Source organism: Meleagris gallopavo, chromosome 1 (assembly GCF_905368555.1).
Source record: "Meleagris gallopavo chromosome 1, MGAL_WU_HG_1.1, whole genome shotgun sequence".
NCBI lineage: Eukaryota > Metazoa > Chordata > Aves > Galliformes > Phasianidae > Meleagris > Meleagris gallopavo.
The window spans coordinates 29,383,232-29,407,911 of NC_139404.1; the positions used below are offsets into that span (position 1 = coordinate 29,383,232).

Genomic DNA, 24,680 nt, shown 5'->3' on the forward strand with positions numbered 1-24,680 from the left:
TAGATATGCAATATGCAATAGGTTTGTGTACCTTCCCAGCTATTTTTCAAATCCATCCACCTCAAACTAGGGAGTAGCTGCAAGTGATGTAAGTAATCTGTTCTTCATCTTCTTCCTAACACTGCACCCAAATTCTTTGGCAGCTCACAAACACTTAGCACTTGTTTTGGAATGTCTTTGATCACCAAAGTGAGTTGGGGCCAGGACTCAACATTCACAGCTAAGCTGTACCTTATGCACTTGCCTTTTCTGCATCCATAGTGATGATTTCTCTTAGTCTTTTATTTAAGTTTAGTTTCGTCGTGTTACCATGAAGGAGTCAATGAAAAAATCTCAGTTCTCTACTAGCCAGTAGTGCTCATAGATAGTGATCACCAGTGATAGGGGACATGTTTGGAGGAACAGTCCATTTTCTATTAAATAAAAGATACTTTGATACCCAGCTCTCTTATACAACATGACTCTCTCTGGGCTCAGACATGCCAGGTTGGTGCATTCTGAAGTAGGGCACAGTATGGACAGCAATATAGAGCCATGCAGAGCTAGGAAAGGTCTGGGCATTATCAGACCCCCAGGTAATGCAGCATCAATCCCAGTCCTCTGGTTCAGGCTGCAGAGAACAAGTGCCACATTATTTCTGCTTACCTGGTAAATTGGCTAAAAGCCGCCAGTTGTGTGATACACTAGTAGTGTAAGCAAGATGAAGCATCCGGCCCACTTTCAGTATCTACGAATATTTCTTGGTATTGCATAGCAGATTGCAATCCACGATTTCAGGCCTGATAAACGCAAAACATCTTGGAGAAACAGCCTCTGCTGTACACTCCAACTCAGCCAATTTATGTGAGATCAGATATGCAGAAGCTCAAGCTACAGGTGAAATGGAGAACGGGTGGTTAAATACTTGTTGCGCTATTACTAATTCCTCCACAAGCCTCACTGAGCAGGTCTAATTCTGTATTGCTCTAAAGAATTACATGTGCATAAAATGAGTTTAAGTGGTTTGGGACTCAATTCCCAGGTTTCTCAAAAATCTCCTTAATCAGATACACATTTCTCTGATTATTCTAAATTTTCTTAACCCCATTAAAATGAGGTTAAAGCAGATTTATTTCCAATTTTATTAACAACCAAGAAAAAAAAAATTGTCTTGCAATTTTTAAAGTCAGGAACTGCTTTGTCCCAAACTAGGTGAAGAAGTTGATTGTTCATAAGTTATTTTTTAAAACTATGAGTTTTATTTCAGTGTTCTTGAAATAGTTTCGTTTTTTTCATGAAAATAATAAATTCTCCATATTTTTATGATAATCATTCTTATTTTCCTATTAATCTTTGGGAAATTATATCTCTGTTTTCTGGTATGGTGACCTTCTCATGTTTAGCATTTCCAAATAATTATAGTAGAGTAGTCAGTAGGTTTGTGGAAAATACAAAAAGGAGTAAAACAAGCAGATCAATGAACCCCAGGCGTGTGGATCTCCTTACTGTACTACATGATATTGTTAGTACTCATCAAGATTTGAAAAGTTAATTGGAAGTCCTTTTGGATTTTGTTCTTCTGATGCAATGAGAAACTAATGAGAAACAAAAGCTCCACTTGGTCTAGCACAGTGGCCTGTAGGATTGGATGTACTGAAGTAGATGAACCCTCAATCTCAATGTATGTAAAATCAGCTTACCTTTAATTTATTTGCAAACTAGAAATTAAATAGATGCAAATGCATGCAATGTGAAATACAGCAGTTCTCTGTGTTGAAGACTATTGATCCTGTGTTTGGCGGTTGGAAGCATTCAGACCTGGAGCTGGCAGTACCGTGCCTTTGAGCTATTAAAGGTAACTGACAGCAGCAGTATGGCTCTGTCAGCATCTCTGAAAGGGATGCATCAGCTCTCATTATCAAAGTAGGCAGTTCTGGAGACAGCTAGAGCTCCAGGATTTTGAGTCTGTTTTGAAGAATGGGAGTACAGCTGTTCTCTGCCCCTTTTCCAAATCCCATTCTACAGTTCTGGTCTCTCCTTTGCTCCCTTCAATTCCTCCTCTTTCCTTCCAGCACTCACCACATGCCCTCTTGATAAGAGGCAGTTTTCCTTCGAGGAGCTGGAAGCCATCAGCACAAGTAGTGGGAGAGCATTTCCTTCCTTTTTTTTTTTTTTTTTTTTTTTTTTTTTGATGGGTCACACATCCTTGAGTGCCTGCAAGAGTAACAGCAGGGGAACAAATACCTGTTCCTTTCCACTCTCTGATCACATTAGACAGGCAGAGATTCTTGGGGAAATGCAGACTCCAAACTCTTAACATGTGATTTACAACTAGGGCAAAATGAAAATTTTCATAATTTTATATTTTAACCAAATTTGGGCAAATTTTCTGAGAAATGACAAAATACAAATTCTTAATGCCAAGGTCATATACACACACTCCTGACATAGTTCATATCCCAGATCCAAATCAGTAAGGCATTGGAACTTCTCCAATAAACAGTGTTACTTTTAACATGGATAAAAAAAATTATCTCTTCGACATCATTCTGAAAAATGGGTGAACTCCTTCAAATAAACTTTCAAATAAAATTCAAGTCTTACAATTAAGACTGAGCAAAATGATAACTGTTCAAAATCAGGCATCCTAGTGTTTTAAGAGCTGGACATTTTTAATTACAACTATTTCCAGCATTCTTTATAGCTACGTCTCTGCTCTTGATTTTTGAATGGTAATGCCAAAACTTCTTGATATAAGCAAGGAACAAAGGGTGTTCATCCAGTGTACATAATAAACATTTACGCAATAAATGACACGAATACTCATCTGACAGTATTTTTACTTCCAGTCAATCTTCCCCTGGAAGATTAGATGATTTTAAATAATACTTTGTTCACATTGCTGAGAGTTTACAACTGCATAATCCTGCAGAAGTATATAACTACTTTCTCCACTTTAATCTTGGGAGGCAGCACAAGAAATAGTGCACTAGAATTAGCCAGCATGTGAAGATTAAAAGGTGCACTCATCTGGAATATTTTCCATGAAGCAAAGGTGACCTGAGTTCTAGAGCACAGCTGTTGGCTAACAAGAGACCAGCACAGTTAAATAATGAAAGCAGGAACAAACTACATGAATTTACAGGAATGATACCCACTATCAACCTTTCCTTGGCCGATGCGTGAGAGGTTTACTCCTTCGTCAGAGAGCACCAGTGGAGAGAATGCAAAAAGCAGCTCTAAAAGCTTGCCAGAAATACTCTAATCAGATCAAGTTTGTACTAATTGTCAGGAATTCATACTTTTTAGTTACCAGTGGTGCTTAATTACAATTTTTGCACAGCTCTACTTAGCAGACTTCAAGAACAGCACCACAGGTTTCTTGTTTTTTTTTTTTTTCTCCCCTATGAATTCCTGCATTGATCATCTTTTCACATTTTGTGTTTTTGAACAACTACTGCACAGAAGCTACCACTTGTCTTAAATTGTATCAGCTGTCAGTGACTTGACAAGGTGAACACACAGTGACATACTGGAAATTTGTGGATTACTGTGCAAAGCTGTCTGGATTTTGAAGGATTTTTACGAAGAAGGAAAATGTGCCCTTATCTATCCTTTTATCCCCTCTGTGCAGTCCTGATCTCTCCGTCTCTACTCTGCTATTTGGAATTGATCCTCTCACCTTGGAGTATATGGTGTTACAGTGATTTTGCCCATGATATCTACTGCCTGAAAACAGCAAAATGTGCTCACAGATAATCACTGAGAGTTACTGAGTCTCACAGCCTGGAAGCCAAAACCAAGAACTGTGGAAGTCTATACTCAAGTCTGCTTGATCTGCGCAATCCCTGATAACCTTTCCATGAATTTCCTACAGTCTAGTGTTCTTCCTAAGCCTTGTGATTTTAGTGATTAGATAGTGAATTCAACAAAAGGTAAAAAAGCTGTTTTTCAGATACCTCTTTGCTGGCCAAGTCCAGCATCACTAGCATCAGCACTATGTTCAGTATCTTTATCAGCAGTGCAATAAAAAGTGCATCTTCAACTTCAGGAGAGCAACACATCTATCCAGCAGGGGACACAAAAGTTTTTGGCATGAATGAATGTTCCAGAGAAGAAGAATGAAATGGACGAGAATTTTGAAATCCTGAAGGCGTATCTACCATTTCATGAATAGCATGCAAGTAAAGGAGTTTACTTTAACCAAATGGTTTTTGGTGACCCTGAAATTTAAAGAGATCAGTCTAGTAGGACCTATCGTTACATGATTTTACAGAAGTATCCTTCAACAACCTCACCTAATGCTTTTGTTTATGGTAGTGATAGCTTACATTGACCACCATCAGGAAGGATGATGGCTATTACAGGTTTATTGGACTGAAATTAGAATTTTTTTCTAAATGGTGGTAAATTCTGAGTTTTGTTTTGCTCAGGAATCCAAAAGAATAGATTTACTGTCAGGATAGAGTCAAACATGGTAACTCAATAATATGTGGATCCTTATATTTATTTATCATGATAACAGATGTTATCATCAATATGTAATTCATGAAGCTAAGAAAGAATGTGCCCACCAGCTATTCAATAATCTGTGAGTAAAGCAAATTTTTTTTTTTTTTTTTTTTTTTTTTCTGGAAAAAGCACCATTGGACGGTTTTCTAAACCTGGAATAGCTTTTTCTGAATGTGCATGCATTTTTGCTGACTTCCAGATTTCAGAGGAAGAACAAAATACATTTTTGTTTTAAGTGATCACATGCCAAAATTTAATCTTCAAAGATGACATTTAGAGTACATCAATTACAGGATAATATAAAGCACAGATAATCAATCTATTTTAAAAATATTTTTTCTTAACATTTTGAAAATAAAGATTTTCTATGCAGGTATATATCAAAGATCAAAAATACAATATCCTTTGTAAAATATCCAGAAACAGCAATAGCTATGCATATTTATTCTATTTTGCAAGTTTATCTTCTCTACAATAATTGCTGACTGTATTGTTATGCCAAACTCTCAGTATCTCATGGCCACAAATTCAACATGTTACATCTTATTCTTCAGTGTTATATGTCAACAAACACAGTACTTTGATTTGGCATCAAAATTTCTCATCAGCAGTTTCCTCTTTTTTATTTGCTAGTGGGGATTGTATTTTCCATAAACTTCCATCTTGTTTGAAGATGAGAATGAGGTTATTTGACGCGTATATTTTTTACAGTACACTGGGAGAATGATGCATTGCAAGAAATACTGTTGCTAGATAATTGCCATTTTATTAGTGAGTATTAGCTGCTTTTTACAGTAAATATGTGGTTAGAAAAATGTAAACCTTGTGCCAAGAAGAGATATTTGAAATGAATTAACTACTGAGCCAGGGATTTAACAACTTGTATGAAAGTTTAAATTGACTTTTGAGAAGTTTTTACACACATAATAAAAATTATATTCTTCATCTTTTTAGATGAGAACTTCAAGATCTCATCTAAATCTCAGTCTTATACATTAAAAAAAATATATTGCTGCAATATTTAAATAAATATATAGCATGCAAGAATCACTGAAGTAAGCGGCCCAAAAGCAAGTAGCAGAGAAAAGCAGAAGTCCTGTGTAATACAGCACGTAGACTATTGAACATGAGTGATACACACTTTGCAAGGGTGAAACATTTTTCTTCTGACCACAAAGAAGACAAAATAATACAATACATTCTTAACAAGGACAAGTGAATGAGATCAAAGTGCCTTTTGTTAACATTTCTGGCAGATTCGGTTTTTGGCAGCCATTGTGTCAGCGTTCAAAATAATCTGTAGGAACAAGGAAGGATCACATTCGTTCGGAGAGACCTCCCATCCTGCGCGCTGCTTGCGCTCCACCTCGCACTAACAGCCTCTGCTCCGGTGGGCCTGGCACAAGTCCAGTTTGTTGCATGAACCTCAGTCAGTTCAAACTGGGGCTGCCTATAAAGTTAATACAGTTATTTACACTGAGTGAGCAAGTATAAGCAGCACTGCAGAGTAAAGCACTATCGTCCAAACATACTCTCAGAGACCGGCAGAGAGCCACGGTGGGAAAGAAAGCAGGGAGACAGCTCAGGGCCTCCACCAACAGCCTGCTCCAGAGAGGAGGGGAGGCCAACGCAGATCTTCCTGCAAACAGCAGCTCGCTCTCAGCTTCTGCAGAAAGCACTGCTGAGATCAGAGTCCATCTTCCCTACAGACTGCAAGGAACTCTTCCCATACCAGAAGTGTGTCTGTGAAGACCTGAGCTTTGCTGCTTCTCTGCTTGCTTTCTGCTGCTGTCCCGGGGCCATCTCCCCAGTGACAGCATGGTGGGAGGTTTGGTTTTATGGCACTGAGTGATGGATTTAAAAACATCCCCACCACTTAAAAACATTTTCTGCCCAGCTATCTGCACAGTTCTCTCATTAGACCTGCCTTGGCCCTTCCCAGATCTTTCCACCAGCTCCCTCAGGCTCTTTCACCTCCCAGTGTCTCAGAGGCTCAGGGTCATGTTTTCATCTCACCTCTGTAAGCAGTTTCCAGTCCATGCACTGACCATGTGGAAGAACTTTTATTTATGGGCCAAATCACTCTGGCCTCAATCTGTAAGACAAAAAGCTACGGTAGGCCAGGAGCTCTGAGGCACCCAAAAGGGCCTCCTGATGTCAGTCCTATGCATTGGCTGTGCTTTGCTTTTATCCCTGGCCTTTCTGGCTCAGGCTTTTCCAGCATTCAGGTCCACCTGACTGAACTTCTCTTTGCTTACATAAAGGAACGTGTTTGGTGAGCTGGAACAAGATCTTCTTGTCCAGCATGATGAAGCCAGATCTGTGGAGCAATCAGCCACTGCTTTTGCACAGAACTGGCCCCTGGCTCAACCAAAGCTTTCCCCTGAACAGAAGCCCTTCATGCAGATTTCCTTGTCCTATCACCCTCAATGTACATCATAAATCCTGCAGGGCTCTTATAATCAAGAGCGCACAGCCTTCTCTCCCACCACGTAACCTTATCTTGAATCAGAAAGACCCCTTCACTGAGAGCAAGAAGGTGGAATCAGGCTGGGAGAGGAGCTGATGTTGGCAACCCTTCAAGATCAGAACAGAAGCTCCTGCCCCTGTGCAAGTAGAGAGAACAGAGATTGCTTTAATTTCCTGTGCTGGGATTCACCTGTGGGTGAATCCAGACTGTCTGTGACATGACTGCATGCTTGAGCCAAGTGGATGGTGAACGTGATACAGAATGAACATGGAAGAGGGGAAGGAAGCTGGCAGCTTTCAGAGAGATGCTGCAAAGTCACAGTGTGCAGGAGTGCAGAAGCACGGTGGTGAAATGCAATGCAGAGTTCCTGATGCCCCCCTGTCTAGGCCAGGGGAGACCACAGGTGCACATTGTGAGATTTAATTCAGGTAGTTGTGATGAGCCAGCAGAAATCTGCAGGCTCTATGCTGTATGGGCATCTCCATATCCATTTTGCACATGCTACCCCGACCCTCTACAGCCTGCCTCCTGGTGATCTGGTGGCAGGAAAAAAGAAGTACTTCATGACCAAGCACAGATCCGCTGAGCCTGGAACCTCACCACTGTCCTGGCTACCATTCCTCATACCCATGGCTAAAATTTCTGTAAATAGCTGTTCATACTCGTTTCCAGCACAAGGATGAATTCTTGCCTTGTACCCTCCCTCAATACAGCCTAGAAGATTACTTTCACTTACCAGGATAAGTTTCCATCTGTTGTTTATGGTGGAAGCACTGCATTAGCTTCTTTAACTGGGATGCCTGAATGCGCTGGAGGAAAGAGGAAAGAGTGTGGCAGGAGAATTAAGGAAACGTGTTGCAAATGCTCCATCCCCAGTGGCTTTCAAGGTCTAGTCCGGATGGGTTGCTTGGCAACCTGATCTAGTGAGTGGCAACCCTGCCCGTGGCAGGGGTTGGAACTAGATGGTCTTTAAGGTCCCTTTCAACCCAAGCCATTCTATGTTTCATTCTATGATTTTATGAAATATTGGTCTATGAGAGGAGTTGTTAAGAACTGTGAACTTTGGCTGTCAGCAATGAGACCAAATTGCAGAAAGCAGAACCAGATCCAGGAGATGATACTGTGACAGTGTGTTGCCAAGGTAAAGATTTCACATTTTCACTGCACAGTGAGCTACAGGCAGGGATGTGAGGCAGAACAGTCTGCCAGCCACCCCTCCTGATTTCCTCCTTCCAGGTCTCACAAGCAAGCAAAAAAGCCATGCAGGTAATGGTGTCTGTTGTGTTTTCAGCAGGTCTTCATTTTTTGTTCTTCCTCCAACTGCTGCCCTTTGCTGTTGTAAATGCCGAGCCAGACAAGAAGATCCTAATGCGGAAGACAGGCTGCAGCAAGTCAGTCCAGTCTCTCCCAGGCGAAGCTGAGCACCTGCTCTTCTGCTACCCTGCGGCTGCTGAGGTGGTACCAGAGAAGCTCCTGGCCTTTACTGATGTAGCTTGTGAGGGTTCCTCACTTGCACGAGGCCTGGGAGATATAGAGCCCTAAACAGCAAGAGAAGAACAATAAATTCATGATGTCTACACAGTTTGCCTGCTAGATTATTTCCATGGCTGTTACCAGGCAAGAACGCAGATCAGCCAGTATGCCAGCATTCAGGCAGAGCCGCAGAGGACTGCAGCATAATAGATATATAAAAATACCCCTTCTCATTGACAAAATGTAAGTTGAGTTTAGAGACATTGATCTATAGATGACTGTAAAAGAAACAGAGAGGAAAACTGCTTTGACCCTATGTCCCTTACAAATGAAAATAACATGGAACAAGGACCTTCCAAGTGTTAAATCTGAACTCCTTCTGCACATAATGACACTCTCATGTCAGCCTTGGCAAATAAGCAATGTACAGCAGGAATATTGTGTTTCATTTCCTGTGGCTAGCTCTCATGGCTGTCACTCCCGAATCTGAAGCACGGTATCCTACACCTGTTCTCTTTTATAGTTGTAACATGGACTTTTGGATGGATAATTCATATTTATCATCGGAGGAAAAGATTGTGAAAAATGTTTTCTTGCTGCCAAGCATCATCTAAATCTTCTGAGTGCAGATAGTCTCAAATGGTCAGCATATTTTCACCAGGGTTAGTTAAGTTACGTATGGAGAGTATGAATAATTTGCTCTTAAAATGCCAGTCCCTGGTGATTAACAGATGTGCTCTGTTGCAGTGCTCTCATACCACAGGAGTTTGGGAGCTTAAATTTAGTGACAGTTCAGGAGTAAATGCAAAACGTCATGGAAACTATTCAGTATTTTCAGTAATGTGCTGATCTCAGAGAATCCAGTTTTTTTCTGCTTCTCAGAAAGGATGGTCTATAATGTGGAAGTATGATGAGGGGGAAAATAATGAAACAGTTCACTTAATACATGGAACACCTAAAGACCTGCCTCTTGGTTAGTGTGGGACCACTACTGAGGTATAGAGAATGGAAAATCTGCTTTGAGAGTGTGGCCAGGTAATGGAGCTTTACCATGGAGGACAAAGTTAAGATTTGTGTCCTTTAGCAATGATTTCCAGTTGTGTGAACCCCTAGTTTAGAAGCACCCAAGTTCTCCTAAGCTGGAGTCCTGCTGGGTTATGTATGATCTGTATTAGGCAACCAGCATGGCTTACTGTTCAGTGCATGAGTTGTAAGCACAGGGCCTTGCCTGAGGCTGTGAGCACGACTCATAATCAGAACTCATTAAACTGGGTGACATGGGTATTTCACTTATCACACAAATGCATTTAGACTTGGTCAGACTATTCATGATAAAACATCAATAAATAATCTCAGCAAAATGTGATGCTGGATGAAATCAGAAAAGCTTTGACTATACCTGACTATACCCTGAACCAGAGGCTCAAGTTTGGACCAAAGCATCCTTGAGAGGAAAAACATCTTTCAAGCAGCATGCAAAATGTTTTTGCGGTTCTCTGTGCTTATTCCTTTTGATATATATGGAAGAGCTAAAATATTACTTATGAGCCTGATACTTGTGACACTGTTTTTTTGGCCTGACTGGAAATGCTGAAATGCTTAAGTTTTGAAGGATCTGTTTCTCTGAGATTTTTCAGTTGATTTAAACTAGTCTCCAGGATTGTTGCAATGAAGAAAAAAATTGAGGCTCCACACTTGCAGCTCCTTTGTCAAATTGACTGCTACGACTTCTGTACACATCCCCACAGTTTCCTATTGAAAATGATCTTTACACACATGTTGTTCTCATCTGTCTCTGCTCTAGGACCTCAGTATACCCTTAGCTTAGCTCAGGTATGCTGAGTTGGCTTCTCTTTTCACCAAGAGACGGAGTTTCTGGCCATTTCAGCAAAATGACCTGTTGCTGAAAATCCCTAGTAGTTTCTCCTCATTGACTCAGCTGACATCAACAGAACAACCAGTCCACATGGGAGATGCTCCGCCTTATTCCATTTGTTGACATGTTTAGTAGTCTTACAAAAATAAGCCTCCCTGAATAAGACTGCAAATGTTTTTTGCCTGGTTAACATCAGTTTACTCATTTTCATCGCTAACCGAGGGATGGAAAGGTGAGTCACAGGATCCGCTACTGATGGCAACAGGTCATTTCTCAGAGCAAGCTGGGGCAGTGGAAGCTGATGGTTTGCTACATATGGTCCTGCTGTGAAGTATGAGATGAAAATAGGGCTAGTTGAGTGGTAGGCAACTTGAGAGGAGCAGAGAGAAGTTCATTATGGTTGAGGAAGATTGAAATATGATAGGGGTAAAAGAGTTTAAAATCTACTTTGTACCTCATAACTCCAAGCATCTCATGCAGTCGTGAGGGGTGCCATAGATGAATGGAGCTAAGCAGGCAGAAACAGTGCTTAGGACAGAATAACAAATAACGAAATGGATAGGATAGAATAACAAATAACAAAATACAAATAACTTGTAAATTCAAGCCGAGATTATTTTATTTATGCTCCATCAGAACTCAAATTTTCCTGTGGAGGACAGAATAAATTTCGCAAATCCTAAGTTGTGATTTAACAGGAAGCCTTATTTGACATGAAAAGAAGATCTGGAGCTGTTTTAACTGCCAGTAATCAATATTAATTATGTGCAAACAAAATCTTAGAAGAGAGAATTCACATAGCTTGTACTCACTTCATTTGTAGTCCTGCCCTAAAAGAAATATTAGTTGCTGCACTTCTACTTTCCTTATAGGCTTTCACTTGAAGGTTATGGTGCCCAGCTTAGCTACTTAAAATAGCTTTATTTTTGGATGCATTAGATAAATGTTGTTGAGAAGAACTTTTGATGCGCTGTATCTCCGAAAATCAAGAAAACTTCAGTTGCTGCATGTTTCTGAATTGGAAGTCTGCATTAAGGCTCACAATGTGGGAAAGACAATGCAGTCAGCCTCTCTGATTTTAAATACAGCTCCCATAATAGTTCTTTCTTACTCTTCAAGCACCACTTTATGATTCCTCACTCAATCAGCGGAATGTCTCAGCTTTGTTTATGTAGTTTAGTAAAGAAAGTTCCTGGTGTGGTTAGAAAGAAAAATTTCAAAAATGTGACCCCTAATGTTTCAGAAACCAGAATACACATAAAAAGACTTTAAATGATTGTTTTTTTAAAAAAATCTTATTATTTCAAGGTCAGTATCATAATAGAGTGTTCATGAAACCATTTTTGAAAGTCTAGAGTTGACACTATCTAAAATGTGAACCACAGTAGCATCATAAATTATAATCGAAAACAGGACAATAAATTATGTTGCTGAAATGTAAGTAAATTCTTTCCTTCACATACATGTAACTCAAAATGGATTCTATTTACAATAATAATATCTAAAAAAAACAACCAACAAATAAAACAAAGAATGAAGCCACAGCAAATCCCATAGTTTGTTTTATATTTTTGTGTGTAAAAATGTGAAATAGAGAGTAACCAAGAAGTAAATAAATAGGAAGAGGTAATAAAGAAAACATTTGTTTAGAATCTCTTGCATATTCAGACTTCCTTGCTTGTTAGCTATTTCAAAGTAAATTTGCTGTGTAAAGTGCTCATATCAATCAACAAGGTAGGTGTGATCTTATGTCAATTGAAAAATTATACAAAAATAATGGCAATTGATTTGAGAAAATGCATCTACTAAGGCAACATGCAGAGAAGGGAGACTTCTTATTTTAAATATGAATGGACTTTATTTCAGAGATGGAAGTCTACAGCTGGAAAGAATATGAAAAAGATTTTCACTTTGAATTGTGAATGAATGAACTCTAGAATTGCATCTTTACAAATGAGTTAACTTAAGTGGTGGAAAGCAGAAAAAATGAGGAGTCACATATGTTACTTTAAACATTCTATTGCAAGTTACTCTCAGATGTCTGGCAATTAGTGAAGGCAACTCTTCCTGAGAGGAACAACGCTTTGAATGAATAAAGTGAGAGTTTATTAAAAGCAAAAAAAATTGGAAGCAAAGGTTTTTCACATTTGAAGCTGTGTTTGGAACTCCTGAAGCAATCTTGGATCTTCACCTACACGTGGAATGAAAACATTAGATGTTTGAAATGGCATCTGCAGCAGCAGTTAAATGTGCCCAGGAGTGCTGTCATGCATGTGGGCCAGCTGGCAAGGAGTGAGTGTGTTAATGCTATGAGATTCCTCAGCCACCAAACAGGGGCCACCACATACACACCTCCTCCCAGGAGCAAGCGCTGGAAGGTTTTGTTGGCACAGCATTGCTGGGAATCATGTGACAGTGCAAGACAGCCAAAAAAGCATGCTGGAGAGGAGTATCAGCAGCTCAGCAGTTTGGGCACTCACGCCCCAGCTCCCAAACGCGGTTGCATTTGCTTTGTACGGACAGATGCAGGATGTCCAAAGGCTGTTTTCAGAACAGACTCAGATAGCTTCAGGTATCATAAAGAAAGCAATCTGAATTGCCTTTTCTCCAGGGCAGTACAACTTCTGGCTCAGTATTCAGATAAGTGAGGAAAAGGTGTGCTATATAGACTGCTCCCTTTCAGTGCTTCCTATGCCTCAGGAGCCAGACAGCAGCCTCTGTGAACAGGCTGCCTAAATCTCTCATCACTGTCTTATCAGGAAGCATCACAGTGGGTCCCCTAACTCCATCTTGGTGACAACTTGCAGGAACCATGGTGCCCCCAGCATCAGTGTGGCATGGGAGACTCGTTAAGTAACAGCAACATGCTTTGAGTAGAAGTCCTATTTTGGTACTTCTGCAGCTTCTTATGTTTCCTTCTAAAAAGGAAAGATTGTCTTCTTTCTCCTTCAGATTTTTCATCTGTTGGCTGTTGAAGCAAAAAGGAAATGCATGAAGCTATTTGGTAGTTTGGTAATTGCTTAGATATGTATCCCATTTATTTCCAACATACAAAAATGCAGACTGAAGGATGCTATGCTCAGCAGAGGGTTATTTTCCTCCAACAACTGCTGGCTACTTTGGAGGCAAGGGGTCAGGCAGCTGATTAGATGAATTACAACTTAAAGTCCCCTAGTATAAACTATGTCATGCCTCAGGCTTCTCAAAACAAGGCACTCTATTTTAGCTCATAATGGGTAGCTGGATTCAGTAAATGGCCTAATCACAGCAACATAAATATTTATGGGAGAATTTTTCTAATTAAGGTATGAGCTTGTTTAGATGTTATCAGTTAGAAAGGGCTTTCCTAACAAGAAAATGGCTGTTAGGAGACATTAGGAAATGGTTAAACTCCAAGGGATTAAAAGGTCATTGAAATGGCAACATGCAGAATCTATTATGGTTGAAATCTAGCTTGCATTCATGTCTTATATGTATCCTACATTTGGAATCAAAAGGCATCTTCTCTACTGAAAAACAAAATGGTAATTTTGCTTATTCCTTAAAACATATAGTAACATTACATTATATTGCCCAAGCTATGTATTTATGGTCAATTTAGAAACAAAACATTCTCAAAAGAAACAAGCTTTTTCTTCTTGCTTCATGCCTTGCTCCTTGAAAACCTGTATTTACCTCAGTAATGATGTTTGTGAAATATCAAATATTGGCTAAAGTTTTCAGAAGTATTCGCCAGAATCTCAGCAACACAATGATTTTAGGCTTAGCAAAATTATGTCTAACATAGTTATCACTTAATGCTGTTGATCATTGCTGATGTGAATATTGGTGATGTAAACATAGATAATAAATTCATGGTAAGTGCCATTTTGGTAACTATGTTTTTCAAGTCTCCTACTTGAACCAATGAACAATACCTAAGCCACATTCAGATTTTTATGCTTGTATAAATCTTAAATAAAGTTGTTGCCTCCAAGAAAATTCATCTAGGTTTACCCCACTATAAATATCAGTGCAATTCAGCCCCTAAAGTGAAATTTGTAAGACATCTTACATGGAAAGAGCTATATAAAATTGGAAATGTGAAGTACAGGCAGAACTATTCCCTGAGGAAAAACGTATGTAATCTCTGTGGGACTTCATTATTCTGCTAAGAAGTGTGTGCGTGTCTACCAGATGGTATTTCACTCTGAAGGTATAACTCAAAAGGAAAACTCAGAAAAAGAGAGGAGAATGTTCTAAAAGCTTTTTGCCTTTGAGCAAAATCTATGTATTTTAAGACATTTCAAAGCGTAAAGAATAGAAATCTTCTAAATGACATCAACAAGGTTATTAATTTTTTTCTGGTTACCTTTTTGAAGTCAGCATCTGCAAGATGTTTTAAGATCAGGCGCAAGGAATTAAGCGTTAATGTTTTCTTGAAGTAATGAAGTCAGTACTGTTTGGTAGTTGGTATCAGCTACAATTCTGGACATAAAATAATAGATTCATGTAAAGGTACCTCATTTAGAATGCCATCCTAAACCAAAACTATGAAAAATACCTCCTAACCACCACAGTTGCAACCTTGCTAAAGGAATCAGCTGAGACTGAATGAGTTACTACTGCAAGCCATAAAAAGGCTTGTTCAGAGAGCAGTGGCTTTCAAATGTTGAGTAAATCAGATTCTAGGCTTTATCCCTCTCATTTCTCTAACCTCTTACTGATTAACACTGCCCTCCTGTACACATGGGTGCAGTGACTTAAAGAACTGGGATTTACGGTGTCAGTTCAAATGCAATAGACCATCCTCATCTACATCTCTGAGCTAAATGTTCCAAAACAGAAAAGAGAAGTTGGAGGAAAGTAACACACAGTCTGTGAGGGTGTTGATTTCCAGTTTGATTGAGATGGATCTGAATATATCAGAAAAATGAAATGTAAAGAAACCAAAAGTGCCTGGTTTGAGGGCCTGGGAGTTTGGGGAGATTGCTGGATGCTGTCCAAGCCCCAGCGGCCTTGGTGACAGGAACCTGTGTGATGCTCATGCTCATGCTGTGACTCCACAGACATTAGTTGGAGGCCTATGTGCTGACTGATCTCCCTGGAGTACAAATATGATCTCGCTCAAGAATGGGTACATGATCACATTTCTGTCAAATTAGCCAGAACACACCATATGGAGCTTATACGGAGTTTATATTGGCTTTATACCAGCTGAAGGAGGATGAACAACATTCAGTGTAGCTGAAGTTAGAGTGGTATAGACCAATAATATCTGGTTAGAGCCGAGGTCTGTTTGACTTAGATAATCCATTAGCATTTCTGAATGGATTTGAATGAGTGGTATTTTGTCAGAATAATGTGTTTTGTCTTACAATTGCAGAATTTCTGATGCAGTAGTAGGACTTCTGAAAGGTAGATTTACTTTCCTGCTGAAATGCAGTTTCAGTTTATAGCTGCTTCTCCTACAGAGAAAAGATTTAGTCATGATTTGCTTTCTTTTTTCTCAAGAGCAGTCTTTCTATGTGTAGAGTAGTACACAACCACATGTGCTGCAAAATGATATTGAGATACCAAAGGTGAATTGATCCTGGGGCTCCTATCTTCCCAACATCTGCAGTGATTCCGTATCCCTCATGACTGTGTAAACAGGAAGCTATTGCCCATGCTGCTAGAAGTTGTACTTACTGAATGTCTCAAGGACATGTGTATAGGATGAGCAGTGATTTTTCCTCACAGAAAATAAAGATGTTTTTTTGAGTGTTCAAAGTGATTGTTCATGCTAGAGTCTAATGTACTGAAATAATAGTGCTTTTTTTTTGTCCCAGCGCCACATAAGACAAGAAGATAAATTATACTTGAGGAACATCGATCACATGTGACTAAATGTGACATGATACATATGTGCTTTGTTAGACAGCTATAAGGCCTATATGGCCGAGGTCATACGGTCAGGACTGGATGTGCAGTCAAGAAGGACTTTCTTTCTTTAAGTCTGATTCCCACTAAGGCCTACAATTTCTTTATAGCAGCCCAGCAGTATTGCTGTGTTTCAGACACTTTAAAATAACGCCAAAATGACTATAGACCATCTCATCTTGTAAGCCTGCTTCTAGACATATGGTTCCCATAATGTTTTACTTTTATGCAGCATTCCTGTGAGGGGATGTGACTGGGCACATGGATGGTGGGAGGAGGAGGAGGCTGGGAAGGGAGCCAGTCCAACAGGGATGAGATAGATTTACCACACTGTGCCCACTATGCAAAAAGAAAAAATGTGCCACTGGAAGATTGTCGTTGTTAGCAGGCTCCCCCAGACCTCAGACAGTTTTTTCCCCAGATACAATGAGAACTATCAGTCATCTTTAGGTTCCTCTTAAAATTTCTGACAATTTCCTGGAAGCGACTAATTAGATTTAGAAAATTACCCCGTTACAATAATTTACTGCATCTCTAAAAGCACCTGCAAAATCAGGCCTCTATGACACAAACACTGTGATCCTTCCTTTGGGGTGGAAGGGTGTTCCTGTCTGCAGCTGTGGCACCATGCATCTTCCTGGAAGGTTGACTGGGTTGGTGGGTATAACCAGATGACTGTGTTTATTCTGAAGTCTTCCCCAAACATACAGATTCCTGTCTTCTTTCCAGAAGAATATAGAATGCTAGACCTAGCTTTTCAAAAGAAATGCATGATTTTGAGTGTTTCAAGGTTTGCCAATTTTTAGCTCATTTTGAGACAATTATAAAGAGTCTAGTTTTCCAGTCTGTATGATTTCCAAATCCCTGGAAGAGCATTATAGACAGACTTGCCCAGACTTTCTCAGTCACATTTAAATATTTTGGACTCATCAAACAAATGTTTTGTCTGAGATTTGCCTTCAAAAGCACAAAAGATTAATCTGAACCGACAGCAGTGGAAACAGTTAAATGACAGTAGTCTAAAGTGGTCTAAAGTCTTTCCTGGGGGACAGAATCCCTACGGGGTTGGTGTCAATATCTGTTTAGTTTTCAGAAATGGGTAGTTTGTCTGACATTGGTGTTGCAATTGAAGATTTAGATTACAATGTCCTGAGTAAGAAAGCTGGAAAGCAACATCTTTCTTTGCTAAAATTCATGTCAGACTAAACTGTAGGACCAAGACAGTAACTGTGCACAAGGCACATTTGCCCACATTATGTAACAGCAGAAAATGAGTGAGAAGACAAAAATTGGACCGCTCAAGGAACAGAACGCATGTCAGAGTATTGCATTAAATAGAGCACTTCTACTGGAAGAGCAAAGAAAGAAGTGAGGGAAAATGATCTTTCCAAAAGCTGGTTCATAATGCAGATGTAGATCCTTGAAAGCAGCGCATTTGGGTATGACAGTAGGGTTTACCTTCATAGAGATTGTATCAGGGACCAAACCTTTCCTCCTGTATATAAGCGTACATGCAAAGGGGAAAGGTAGCTCCAAGGATGGAGTGACTCTACCTCTGCCCAATAGTAGAGGTTAAATTCCTCCAGTGCTTGGGCATTGGGATGCCTTAGAAAGTCCAGAAACCTAAAATGCTGGTAGATGAGATTCCTATGAATAATGTAGCAGACCTGTGGTTATCAGATTAGTCAGTCAGGGCAGTAGCTGCTGAAAGGAAGAGCTGCAGCCCTGATGCAGATGTAGCCTGTAACCCTGCATGCTCTGTGCTTTACCACATGAAAGAATGGTAAACTGTAAACTTTCAGTATTTAAAATCAAATAACTAGGAAAAAAAGTCTTCTTGAAATGTAGCATTGTGACTCACTTATTTAAACTGCAATGAATGCATTTTAAATTTTATCAGAATGCTCTTTTTCCCCAGTAACTTCCCATTAGAGTTTTATGGGTGCTTAATCCAAGCCTGAAACAAGAGGCTATCAGAGATAGCTCCTCTTAAATGCAACATGAGCCACTCACTGTAATTCCTTACATCATACTCAGGTATGCAGAACTCCTACCAGGAGATCTCCCCACAGAATGAAATGTGTATTAGACCAATAAAGGCAGTGGAGAGACTTCCATGGCACTGTAATTTCCTAATGCCTTGCTAAACTCCTGAAGATATGTAGACTTGCACCTGGGGGTCTCCCTCCTATGCTGCAAAGGCAAAAGCCCTTCACCAGTATGTGCTCACAGAAACAGCTTCTTCACTATCAGCAGTTTTCCCATTACTTTGTGACAGTGCTGAGAGCTTTCAGAGGGGTATGAGGGAACTGTCTGCTCTAGAAATTACTTACTTCTACGTAGCAGATAAACCAGATGGCCATTTACAACTTCCTAACCTGTGGGGAATGGTGCAGAGGTACACCAATGTATCCAAAGCATTTTGAGATCTTCATTTTGAAGGAGGTGATACACAAATGGAAAAAAACAAGACTGTGTGATATTGCAGGCACATGCAAAATGGGATTTTGTTTTGATGGTAACAGTGATGATGACACAATCCTGTGCCTTGTGTACAAATTGATCCATCAACAGACTGCACCACACCTCTGCTTTTCCTCCATATGGTGTATTAGTAATTAGGCCATTTGAGTCTATTTTACGGAGGTGGCTCCGTACCTCTAAGTGAATTAATCTGTTTTAATTATTCAAAGACTTCTTATGGAGCCTCTCTTAAGAAAAATATCAGCTATACAAAAAATAATTTTGAGGATGATAATGCAATTGTTTATGCTTGGATTAACCTGTCAGCTGGAAAAAAGCAAAACTGCACAAGAGGATCAGAGAGAGAGCAAATCTTATGCAGATACTTTTGTTAGAGAAACTCCCAATCTTCTTAACATGTCAGTCAACCCAAGAATTGGAATGAAAAGCTTTAGCCTCTTTTTTTCCTTTCCACTTATCTCCTGATATTTTGAAAATGACAAATCAAGGGTTGGAATATTTCTGAGCCGTAGGGAAATAAAAAAAAAAAAAAAAAAAAAAAAAAAAAAAAAGAGGCGGGGGAGGGGGGGGGAAGGGACAGGATAAAGACTGAAAATTGTCCTTCAATTCATGTGTAAATCAGATTGACAGTGTCTGACTGAGGCAACTACATGGATGGGCTATTGTATCTGCCAAGCAGCATGCTGCCGCTGTGCTACCAAGTCAGTCCGCAGTCAGCAGAGAGCAAATCACAGTGCCCAGGTCTCCCCTGCCAGCATAGCTTTGCTTTGCTTTTGGTTAAACGTCCCCACGTGGGGTTGACACTGCCACTGGACGAGCCCTGCTGCAGCACTGCTGCCTGGGGCTGATAAGCTGCACCGAGCCGGGGCCCAGCTGATGAGGGCTTGGTTGCAGGTGCTGGCTAATTAGCCTTATTAAAGCAACTTCATTTGGCCCTCCAGCAGTTAATATCTCAATTCCAAAACTTCATTACTGGGGGTTAATAATTCTGGCACAGAAATGCACTCGGGACTTCAATTTGATATAAAATGGAGACTGTTTTTTCCTTCCCGTCTGAAGTAAATGTTGCAAATGAGAAGTGCTACCTGACACAGCCTGAAGTCACCCAAATTCATCCCTGCTTTGCCTCGATATTTGCCTCCATCATTAGTGCTGGGGGGATGCCTCAGTATCACTTGGGGTGTGGAAATGCGTTTTCGTGTGACTTGAAAGCCCATGTTGTCAGGCTCTGAGCAAGCACATTCAATTGAGAAAGCTCATTTCCCTTTGGAGTTATAGGCAATTAGCACCACAGCTTTCAGATCACATTTCTGACATTTAGAAGAATGCGCAGAAGTCCCAAAAACTTCATTTCTTTATACAATTCATTTGGACTAGAAAAGTGCTTTAAAATATCAAAATGTTCACTGAGAAAATTCCTGCTGCCATGCCAGCCTTGGCAGGAGGGGAGGTGCTGCCGGTCCCTGCCTTTCCCTCCAGTTATGAGCAGCAAGAGCTAGTTTTTCTAAGATGGACTTCTAACATCTGTTCTGCATCACCCAGAACTGGGGACCCGTGGGGCTTTCACAACAACATGTTTCAAGCCCTTCACACCAAGGAGTAAACCACTATTGAAGCCGTGCATTCATTAGCTATTTTCCTTCCACTGACTCCATTGCTGGAGCCAACTCCATAAAGACAGAAATCAAAGGTTTAATTTCTTTTCTGGCACAATTATCATCTGCGGTTTAGGCAGGGAACATGTTGTGGGAATGGTCTGCTCCCTGGATCCCACTTCCCTTTTGTTCACTCCCACCCGGTTGGCACTGCTCACCTTCCATGGACCACTGGGGCACAGAACACCGTGCTGCCGGCACTCCCTGCGCTGCCTCCAGAGCCTCCAGAGACACTTTTGCCCTTTTCAACCCCGGGTCATTTCTGTGCTCCCAGTGAAGCCAAGGGCAGCACTCTGATGGCTGTTTTCTTTCTGAGTAGATCTTCAGGAATGCTTAGGGCTTGCAACCAGCATCACCTTTCCAAAAAAAGAAATGGGGCGTGTGGCAAGTTATCCACATAAGTGCACTTATAAATAGATTGGAAAATTGCAGCTAATAAATGTCATAAGTATCTGTAGAAGGATTTCATTTAGACTGCACTTTTGGAAATGGACTCCAAACTTTGGTTTGGTGTCTCTTCTTATAATTGATATTTTGAACAAATCTATTAGCAGTTTTTATGGCTTATCAACCCCATGCAGATTAGGAATATTTGTGACATGGAACAACAAAATATGTCTCCAGCTGCAGTGTCAAGAACATCCAGATCTGGAGAGACTGCTCATAAGGCCCTGGTTTATTTCACCCATTTTCAGCCACAGGCAAAAATGAATCACAACTGATCACCAAAATCTTTCCTAAAAAAGGAAAGAATGTCCTTCCTTCCCACATTGTCTGTCACCATCTAGCAGGTGACATTTCTAAGCTGGGAAGCAGTCCTTCCTCTTATCTTTCCCAGCTCCAGAAATCAAATGAGCAAATAAACAGCATTTCACCTTGCCACAAGGTGCCAGGGGAATCTCCTCTCCTTCACAATGTACAGTCGATGTTTGTAATTAGTTCTCACCTTTTTTTTTTTTTTTTTCTTTTTTTCCCCCCTTTTTTTTTTAAAGCTGCTGCATGCTGTGGTGGTCTGTTACAACTGGATGACAGATGGGGAACATTTCATTGCTCCGTGGTTAATATCTAGCAGAAAGTGTTACTTTTTTTGGTGATCAGACCTTACTCCTTTCCTGGTGCTTATCTGTGCTGCAGAACCCCAGCAAGCAGAAGGAAGCCCTGTAGTGAAGGTGCAAGGCTTGCCAGCATCCAGAACTGAAATAGCTGCACCACCATGATTCTTTTAATGAAAATGATCTGAAAAATCCAGCCCATTGCTATCAGATGTGTTTGGAGCAGGGACTTGCTAGTATGATGTTGCTGGATAGGATGCATGATGTTGAGGTACCTAGACTAGCTATATTAATCGCCACTGTACTACGAGAAGAGTGGTTTCCCACCAGTTGCCAGCAGATTCTCCAGAGATGTGGTCAGTTTCCTAAGTATACACAAAAGGAAAGAATGCAAAATAATTTTACAAGATCTGTATATAGTGCTAATGCACAGGATATTTACAATGAAGCTAACATGTTCCTTAGGGATCAGCAAATGAAGAGAGGTGGGAAACCAAGAGTGCTGGGCAAATTTGATAACTTTTGAATGGAGAATCCATGTCCTTGAAAGCAGTGGGAATTTATATGGTGATTCCAATGGGAGCAGACCTCTCACTCTGAAGATGTTTAGGGATGATTTCTCATGCTTCAGGGTTAGTAAAGTGGTGCAAATCCTCTAGATAGAAAACCCCTGCCTGGAGACTAAACACTGGGAAGGATGCCAGGTGAGATCACTTCGGTTCTCCCCCACACCATGACAGTGAGACTGGAGCTCTTTCTCCCTTTTGTGTTTTTATTTTTTCCCCTGTCTTCTCATCGTGTATTATGTGTATTAGGACAAGGTCTTACTGTGACAGCTAAGTCTGGTACGAGGCCAGGAGTACCTTCTAAATCCAACTGCATTTGATTGTAAGGCAGCTGAATATATAATTTAAAAGCCAAAAGAGCCACTAACATATTTACCCTCTCAAGAATTAGAAAGGAATAACAGATAAATTGTCAGAACAGGCCTTTAAAAATGGTGAGTGGGAAAAATCTTTGCATCTCTGCATGCTTCTTGTGCTCATATTGAACAATAGATATGTATTTTCCAGAGAAAGTATTCAGTGGTTAATAAAGATTAGGTGCATTGCCTGGCACAAAAATGATAAACTATTTAATTCTGCCAGAGAGGTAATTGATTTATGATTTTTTTTTCTTTTGCTGACTTATTTTAGATCAGACCAATTAAAGTACAAATTCTTTTCTGAAAATCTCACCCTCCTTTGCACTTGGCAAAATGCTATTGTGGTTTGCTCTAGTTTTATACTACTGCGTCCCCCATTTGTCTTCTAAGATATAAAGCTACTTCTCAAATGTATAGGCTTTTTCAGTACCAAAAGGAAAACCTTCAGTATCCCTCTGAATTTGCAGCTATAAAAGGGCTTTTCAGACATGACAACAAAAAGATCAAGGTGGCTGGAAATGCAACATTAAAATAGATTTTAATTCAGAATCTTCACAGTTTTTACTTGATTCCTGGAACTAACACAGTGGCATACTATATCAATTTTTCTAGCTGAAAACTTTTAATACATAATGTAATCTGCAGCTTCATCGTGGGATTCAGCTACTGAGAAGGTGTGTTGGTGTGTTCTCACTGAGCAGCAAAAAGAGTGATGGATAGTCTCCACTGAGCATGTCATTGCTTCCAGGTGTTGGCTCATTTTTATAAGTTACTCCTAGGCTTCTCAGAATATTTTCATTCTCAAAATGTTTATTCCCTAAAAAGGAGATGCCATCCAAGGATGGATCTTCTAAGGTGATACATTGCCAAATCCTGGAAAGGTACAATCTACAAGAAATTATTGAGAAAAAGCAAAAAACAAAAAACAAAAAAATAGTTTTCTAACCACGGATCTCTTTGCAGAAGTAATAACTGCATTCCTTCCCACTCACAATTTCCCTTTATTACAGAACTTAGAAAGTATCTTGGCATTATATTGTAAATATTTGTTAAGACATGCTACTTTCTCAGAAGCAGCATAACACCGAAGGCCATTGATTCTCAAAATCAATTTCCTGTATGGAAAAAAAAACACCCTCTAATGACTGTAGTTAAATGTATCACCTAAAATTACCATAACTAAAAATGATAAAGACTATTACTATAACTAAAAATGATAAAGGTTATTTTTCCCTCAATTTATTAGCCATCTATGGATTGACTGTAGTTTGTGAACTGCCGATGTCCTGACTTTGCAATTTGCTTTCTTCAATGATGGACAAATATCAAGAAAACATAAGTATCTTATAAGTATTTTAAATCTTTGTCTTTTATTTATTTATTTATTTTTTCCTCTTCTGAAGGATGTTATGTTATAAACTGGAGTTCAAAATAAACTCATGCTGAACAATTCAAAACAATGAGAATAGAGTTTCTTTTTAACTGCCTCAAATATTTTGGCAAAGCCAAAGCCATTCTGGAAAGCAATTAGAACATGTTCGTCATGTTGAATGAAAGCTGATGGGATTCATATGCAGTTTGTCCTTGGACAAACTAGTTTTTCCAGGCCCACAGAAAATAACTTCTAGATCAGGGCCTTAAAGTCAAAAGTTGAATACTTGGTTGTGCTGTAGAAAGCTGTAGAAAAATGACTTTAATTAAAAGCATGCAAATGAAAGAAACTCTTCTTCATATAGCTATATTTTGGTATAGAGATTATGTTTTAATAACAACTCAGTGCAAAAATGTGCTTTGGATCAGGTTCTAGGGGCTGTGGACAGAGGCACTGGGACAATTGCTTATTTTCTGGTAGGTTTATGTAAAGATCCACATGGTAGGTGGGCAACCCTCAGCACCTCTGCCAAATACTGCTACTTAGAGGGACCTCCTGGGTTTGCTCTTAGGACAACAACATCACAGGATTTTCTTTCTCCGTATTTACAGTTGTGCTGTCTGTTGTGGATGTTATAAATGTGTGCTGTTACTCATCTTAATCTCCCTCTGTATAGAGTCAGATAGAGGTCCGCTGCCTGACCAATAACTATATTTCTTTGGATGTGGTGATCCTCGGGCCCTAAGAAGCTTGTGAGCCATCAGAGCTGCAGGCATGTTTCTCAGCACAGGCCCTTCCAACTAGGGTGGCAAGGCAGCAGCCCATGAAGGACGACAATCCTGTAAAGAACATGTCTCCTTGGGGCCTGGAAAGTGAGCTGAGTTTTTGGCCTGCAGCAAACTGGGGCAGGAGATGTCGCAGTCAAAAGTACTTCATAGCTCTCATTGCTTTGCCTCTGAAGGCAAGGGTGACTGAAGCTGA

The 24,680-nt window shown here is 40.0% G+C and overlaps 1 long non-coding RNA gene across 1 annotated transcript; it reads right to left on the reverse strand.

Annotated features, from left to right (window-relative positions):
- Positions 1-5,029: 5,029 nt before the first annotated feature.
- On the reverse strand, positions 5,030-20,657 carry LOC104909702 (uncharacterized). Its single transcript, XR_792536.3, has 3 exons — positions 20,509-20,657; positions 7,698-8,499; positions 5,030-5,941 (listed from the first exon to the last, which is right to left on the reverse strand). It is a non-coding gene; the product is annotated as an uncharacterized LOC104909702 (long non-coding RNA).
- Positions 20,658-24,680: the final 4,023 nt, after the last annotated feature.